Here is a 7748-nt window from a genome sequence, read left to right as displayed (position 1 = left end):
ATGTGACCTGTAATTGTTGTGTTCCTGTTTTCGCGTTCCGCGATTGTAGTGTCAATTTCTAATTCTTGTAAGAGTCCCTGAAAAGCTTCAATGTCGTCTTTGCAACGTCCTGCCAAAATAATATGTCGTAAATATTCAGGTAATTTGATTAAGCAAATGCGGATGAGTTCTGAGGTGCTGTATGGGTTTTTCAGGTACTGATTCTTGTGCAACATGTCTTCAAAATATTTCACAAGACTGGAAAATTCAGATTGTTCGAAATGTTTCATCAGTATGATGCTATGTTTTACTAGGTCTTGTGTGGCTTGAGACCAATATGCTGAGAGGAAGGCATGGTAAAATTCTCCTTCACTGTGGCAATCGTGAATGACCGATCGCATTCTTACAACTGGTTCATTCTCTAAGTAGCCACACATAAATTCTAATCTGTGCTCTAATGTCCAGTTGGGAGGAAAACAATGAGAGAATTGATGGAGCCACGCTTGTGGATGAATGTAGTTGCCAGAATTCTTAAATGTTTTGAATTTACGTGTAGTAAAGAACAGCTTATAGTCAAAATCATCATGTCGGCGAGTCGCATATCGGTCATTGTTACGTCGTGTCGGCGGTTCCATCTCAAAATTCGGTGCACATTGCCAATTTCTTTCATAAATTCCGAAATGCCCTGTGTTATTATTTTGCGGCTTTTCCGTATTTCTAAGTCCCTCTTCCCGTGTTGGAACGCGAGTGTCCTCTGAAATTTGTAATTTTTGTATTATTTGTGCCAACTGATCTTGTACTTCCCGGATTTCTCTTTTGTGTTGCGTATTAATTTGATTCTGATTTTGTTTGACTTTCTTAATTTGTTCATACTCTTCTTTGTCAGTGATGGCTACAGGTCTTGTGTCATTCAGATCATCATCTACCTTTGTAGATAAGTTAGTGAACTGATCCGAAAGTTCGGCTACTTTCTCCGAGAGTGTACTTATTTCCTCAGTGTGTTTTTGTGAACCAAATTTCAGAGTGTCCATTAGTGTTGAAATCGTATCTACTGTGTCCTTTAAGTTTCCCTGAGTTTTTGCAAGTTGCGTAACCGAATCGGTAGATGTAACTGAGTCAATTTTAGCTTGCAAGGTCTCATGATTTTCATGAACAATAGTTTGCAGTTCTTTTATGGCTGCTTCGTGATTCTGTAATGTATTTTCATGCCGCGAAAAAATTGGTTGGAAATGCTCACAAATTTGTGTTTTTACGTCATTACAGACTTTTTGACATTTCGATTCGATTTTATGTAACTCAGTAGTTAAATCCTCACGTGTTTGTTCAAGCGTGGTGTGAAGATTTTGTTCCATTGCGTCTAACTGTTGCTGTGTTTGTCTCTGGTGTTTTTCCATTGTGTCTAACTTTTGAAAATTTTGTTCCATTGTGTCTAACTTTTGAAGATTTTGTTCCATTGTGTCTAATTTTTGTAGCCTTTGTCCCATTTGTTGCATTAACTATAATAACAATGCACTGGAGTCTGAAACATGTTCCTCAGTGCTTTTCGGCAGTGAAGTTGCACCGGCAACATTCACATTTTGACAAGCAGAAAATGTGTCTTGACTTATTTGAGAAAACGGTGAGGACCCAAAACCTGAATCTGCAGTATTTGCAAGATTGTGTCCTGTCATTCCCGATTCCTGAGGCGGGCTGTTGCCAACCGATCGATCGATAATGCTTCCCTGTTCATTAATTGTTCCACTATCTACACCATTGTTTGCCGCCCGCTCCATTTCCCTATGCACAATTACCAAATTACTATGTTGAACATTAGTTAATTCATTACATGGTGGCGCTAACACACTGCTTTCGTCTTCACTGTCATTTCTCAGTTTACTTTGGAGCCTAGTATTACGTTTTTCACACGCCATTATTGTCACAATATTTCACACGACAACACAGAAAAGCACAATTTGAAGAGCAAAATAAGAAAACACATTAACGTAGCACTGAAAATAATATCTAGTTAATTGCAAGCGCAGCTGCGAAATACTTGGTGCAAATCTACATGCATGCCACAACTGTTTTACAGTACAACAATGAAAGTCTGCAACTACAAAGGAGATTCTCTCTACAATTATGCGCTACCAATAAACAAAAGCTACACTAATTACACAAACTACAAGAAAAAATCAGAAGATTCCAGTGAGGTATCCTCGGCTAAGGGTCCCCTTTGAACAATTATACATGACTGTGCTTAAACTGACACACAATATTTTTAGCGCAACGCAATCTGACTTTCAAAAATCCCTACAAAAGAATGGCCCTGACTAACATTAACCTATACGTTTCACAAATCACTTACCTCACCAAAAATCTTCGTTACTCGAACTACTGCAATACAGCGAGTGCCACTACTGCCAGCTAAATAAAAGATTCTAACTACTGAAGGCACTAACTACTGATAGGCATAGTTAGCAAATGAAAGATTTTGATAGAGAACAAACAATGTATTTACCCTAATAGTGTTCAAAAGTCATAATATATATAGCAGTTCATGACATCCATTCTTACAAATTTCAAAGCTCCGCCATTTCTCTCCCCACATCCACCACTGCTGGCGGCTCACCTCCAACTGCGCAACGCTACGCGCTGTTAAAATCCAGCTGCCCAACACTACAATGGCGAATATTAAAACAATGCCAACCAGCCACAGACTGCACACAGCACAGTCAGTGATTTTCATATAGAGCGCTACGTGGCGTTACCAATAAAAAAAACGAAGCCTACTTACAGCATTTCAAGTAAGTAGTGCACTGTAGGTAATTTTGTGTGTATTTCGAAATACAAAACTGCATTTGAGATGTATTGTCCTAGTTGGTCAAAAGAGATATGTACAGTATCTAAAGTACAGAGAGCAAACCAGAGAACTTACGTCTTAAAGTACAGCGATGGTGAAGATATCACAGGGAGCTCTTACAGAGAGGAATTACAGAAAAGTTCTGTACCAACCTTGGCTTTGCAGCATCACAAAACAGTTGAGTGAACGCTCACGATTTGCTATATAACAGAGAGTGCAGTAGCATATTATGAATGCCAGGATAAGCTTCAGCAGAGGTGGTGGTGGTGCTCTCAATAAACATCTAGATGAACTTCGTTTTCCCAGATACAATATCTGTGGACGTGGAACGAAATGGAAAAACCATCTGGCTCAAGGTGATAAGAGAATTAATCTACTTGATGTGGCCCGCAAGGAGCATGTAAATCAAGGTTTGGCAGAATGTCGCTCTGCAGATGAAAGTTTAGCTGATAAAAACAAGCAACGCTGAAGAAGGCACATAGCCCTACGACAACATTTTGTGGCACTCACATTTGATAAAGCAATGCGTACCAAATTTAAATTCGGTCTGGAATAAGTTTCAAGCAAATAATGCGCACAGCTTGTTGTACACTAAAAAGACGAAACATACAGAGTGTTTAAAAAATTGTATCAAATTAGCAGGGGTAGTGGCAAAAACCATATCGAAGAAGAAGAAGAAGCCTTGTAGAAACGCCAAAGTCTGCTCGAAATATTCTACTGCTAATGCCGGCATTATCGGGACTATTGGCAATTGGGTCATTGGCGGGAGGAGCTGCCACCATAGCCCAAATAGTGAAGAATGCATAAAACGTTCAGGAGCAAATACACAAATACAAAAGGCATAAAGGATGATGCAAGCTGTCACTGTCGGGTACAGAACTATATTTAAAACCATTAAAGATAGCGTCTGGTCTACTTAGAGTCGACTAACGACAGGCCACATACCAATACTGATATACTTAAATTAGTCAAGAAACTCAAAATTTCAAGATTTTATAGTGTGTTTATGCAGAACTGTCCCGCAGAGATTTGGAAAAGAAAGGAATGTGAGATCTTTAATTTAGATGTTGTAGGACAATCCGAAACGCAGTGGGTTGGATATGTGAGAAGAAAACAGATTTAACTCGTACGAAGTTTATGCCTGCCACAAGATTTGCACTGCTATTTCTGCAATTTTCGACGCTACCAAGACTTTGATTCGTTCCTCCATGGACATTTCTGTCTAATTTTTGACCTGAAAACAAGCTGCATGTTCGTCACCACATCAGTTGAGCCATAGATGTCATGTTGTACACTCTTTATTGGTGTGGAAAATAATTACACCATTCCAGACATAACCAAGCTTTACAGATTTGAAAATTCATTCAAATTAATTCATAGTACCTTCAGAGGTGATTGTATTATCCATTTTCAAGGGAAATACATCATGTTTTGTCTCAGTCACGTCGCTAGTGCCGAATCGCACAGTAAGAAGCGTCAGCGGCAATTGCGTTAAAGATGGCTGCCTTCACTGGACCCGAGTGTGCTAGCTGTGTGTTTTAGTTTGAAGAATCAAAGTCGGCGCCAACAGTTCAGCGTAATATCCGTACCAAGTACGCTAAAAATCCTCCTAGTAGGCCTACAGTTTATGAGAGGCATAAATATGTTGTAGAAACAGGTGTTCGGTAAGACATGGGAAATCTTGAGGTACGACGTGACGTCACGTGTGCTGCAATGCTGTTGAAATTGCTCGTTAACATTTTATAAAATTTTAGACTTCATTTACTTATTTTATAGTTGTATTTGTGTTAATAATTGCCGTACAAGTAACTTACTAGTGGATTTTGATTAATCTTAGACTTTCTTCCTGTGTTATTGACTCGAGTGGTCTATTATTCGTGAGTGTGCTTGCGTCGTTCGTCTAAGCCTCGCGCCTTAGTAGTGTGTTTACATTTTGCGGCGTGTACTACAGCTGTAGCGGTTATATAAGCTAAGTACTGACAAACTTATTTGTGCTCTGTAATACAGTTACTAAATTTAGTAGTTTTCAACGGTGTTGCGTGCCGTTTGTGGCGAAATAACGACTCAATAAACTTCTGTAATCGTTCGCTCTCTGTGTTTCTTTAGAGTTTTCTGTGCGTCGAAGTCGTTTAGTAAATTTCGTACTTAAGTTTTCAACTGACGTTTATTATTGTTTCTAGTGAAATATTTCAGTAAAATTTTCATTCAGTGTTTTAACTTAGCTTAGTATTCCAGTGGTCGTTTGGCTTTTTTAGTTTTAGCTATTAAATTTGTGAAATTTTGTTGGTACTGGTATTAGCCGTGGTGTAGTGGTATTAATACGAGTAGTTGCGTTCTTAATAGGCAGAGAATTTCGAGACCATTATTGTTAGTTCTTAAATAGGTCTAATGCTGTAACTGAACTTCGGTAACATAGACGTATAGTTTTTTCTGTAACTGTAAAATTTTACCATGAGTGAAAAGTGTGGGCTCTGTAGTTTGTTTGTGAGTAGTGGGTTATGGTGTGGGATTTGTTCAAAGTATTTTCATTGGGGGGCAATGCAGTGGGGAAGCCAGTGGTCATTTTAGTGAGATCCTCTACTGGGAATGCAGAATCTGTAGTAGAAGTAAGTTGATAGAGGTTCAAAATGGCTCTGAGCACTATGGGACTCAACTGCTGAGGTCATTAGTCCCCTAGAACTTAGAACTAGTTAAACCTAACTAACCTAAGGACATCACAAACTTCCATGCCCGAGGCAGGATTCGAACCTGCGACCGTAGCGGTCTTGCGGTTCCAGACTGCAGCGCCTTTAACCGCACGGCCACTTCGGCCGGCGTTGATAGAGGAGCAGGAGCGTAAGATCTGTGCCCTTCAGGTGCAGTTACAATGCACAAAGGAGTAACTAGATAGGTTGAGAAGGGTGAAGGGTGGTGGGGAATGGGAACTGGCAGTTGGTAAGAAGGCAGCTAGGAAGAGGTGGTATTTAGACAGTTTTACTTTGCGTACATGCAATAGATATGACCAAGTGTGAGAATTGAGTGGAGAGGAGCCTCGTGTAGCTGCAGATGTGGGGAACATGCAGCAGTCCTCAGCAATTAGGAGGTCTAGGTTAGTCGCAAAGTCTAGCAGAAAGAAGGTTCTGCTGCTAGGTAGTTCTCCCGGTAGAGGTGCGGGCCAGCAGTTGCAGGAAGTGTTGGGGAGTGAATACCAGATCACCAGCATTGTGAAGCCTAGTGCAGGGTTGGCTCAAGTGACTGACAGCATAGGGAAGTTATGTAGAAATTTTACGAAGGAGGATTAGGTAGTGATAGTGGGTGGAGCAGGGAACGGTATCGATACGGACAGGGAATATGATGTAGGTGGTGACCTGGTAAAGATAGCTACTCAAACTGGTGGTAATAATGTGCATTTATATATGAAGACAGTAACTGTTCTCAAAAGAACAGAATACTGTTGATGACCATGCAGCTTTTCCCTGGAATAAATGATGACAAACTGAAAACCTTCAGCTGCCGACAGGTGTTGTTGATATACCTCGAAGTGGACAACTGAAAATGTGTGCCCCGACCGGGACTCGAACCCGGGATCTCCTGCTTACATGGCAGACGCTCTATCCATCTGAGCCACCGAGGACACAGATGAATAGCGCGACTCTATTCATCGGTGTCCTCGGTGGCTCAGATGGATAGTGCGTCTGCCATGTTAGCAGGAGATCCCGGGTTCGAGTCCCGGTTGGGGCACACATTTTCATCTGTCCACATCGAGGTTTATCAACAACACCTGTCGGCAGCTGAGGGTTTTCAGTTAGTCATCATTTAATGTGCATTTCGTGCAACTGTTTCAGCGTCATGATCGACTTCACCTTAATGCGGCTGTTAAGCGCATTAATGTGAGGCTGGAGAGGTCGCTGATGGCAGAGGGCAAGGGTCACATCTCAGTGGTGCCAGTTGGGTCTATCAGTAGGTCGGGTTTCACTAGCCATGGCCTGCACCTCAATTGGTATGGGAAGGGGATACTGGCCAAGCTTATAGGTGACAGTGTAGTGGGTGGTGGTGGTGATGGTGGTGGTGGTGGTGGTGGTGGTGGTGTCACTCATGGAAAAATTCCTGTAGTAGTTGGTGTTAGAGGTGCACCTTTTTTAAATTGAAGTTTGCTGATAGGTATACTTGCATAAAGGAAGTCCCTCTAACTAAGGGCTCACCTTCCGAGGATGTAATGTTTCCAAGTAGAGAAGAAATTAGCATATTCCATCAAAAAATAAGACGTATTAGAGATAAAGTTAGTGAACTGCTTATAGATGTTGACTATGAAATTATTGGTATATCAGAGTACCACTTAAATAATTTGACAATTCAGAGGCTTCCTTTACCAGGCTACAGATTAGCTGGCTGTTTCTCAAGGAGTTACTTGTGAGGTGGGTGAGTGGCTCTGTACGTAAAAAACAGTATTCCATTTGAGTCTGTAGATGTATCACGACACTGCACTGAGCAGATATTTGAATGTTGTGCAGCGGTAGTTGAATTTAGTACCAGAAACTAGTTATATGTTGCGACTTCAACATAAATTTTGTATATGATGGTGCAAGAAAAAGGATGTTGGTAGATCTCCTAAATTCATATGATCTGATGCAAACTGTGTTTTTTCCAACAAGGGTGCAGGGGAACAGTAGCACAGCCATAGACAATATTTTTATTCATTCTTCATTACTAGATGGGGATTCTGTTAGTAAAAGCGTGATTGGCCTTTCAGACCATGATGCACAAATTTTAACACTAAAGGGATTTTGTACTCAAACCAAGGTCATATTTAATTACAAACTATGTAGGAAAGTTAATCCAACAGCAATAGAGAGTTTTTTAAACCTTGTCAAGGAACAAGAGTGGCAGGATGTTTACAGTGCCGATAACGTCGATGATAAATACAGTGCTTTCCTTAACACATTTCTCATGC

At 40.7% G+C, this 7748-nt stretch overlaps 1 non-coding gene across 1 annotated transcript; it reads right to left on the bottom strand.

Moving 5' to 3' along the window:
- Positions 1-6357: 6357 nt before the first annotated feature.
- Trnat-ugu lies at positions 6358-6431 on the bottom strand. The gene has a single exon. It is a non-coding gene; the product is annotated as a tRNA-Thr (tRNA).
- Positions 6432-7748: the final 1317 nt, after the last annotated feature.

The sequence above is a fragment of the Schistocerca piceifrons genome, chromosome 3 (genome assembly GCF_021461385.2).
Source record: "Schistocerca piceifrons isolate TAMUIC-IGC-003096 chromosome 3, iqSchPice1.1, whole genome shotgun sequence".
Taxonomy (NCBI): Eukaryota; Metazoa; Arthropoda; class Insecta; order Orthoptera; family Acrididae; genus Schistocerca; species Schistocerca piceifrons.
The sequence above is the reverse complement of the archived record's forward strand: the minus strand, read 5'-3'. Positions and strand labels throughout refer to the sequence as shown.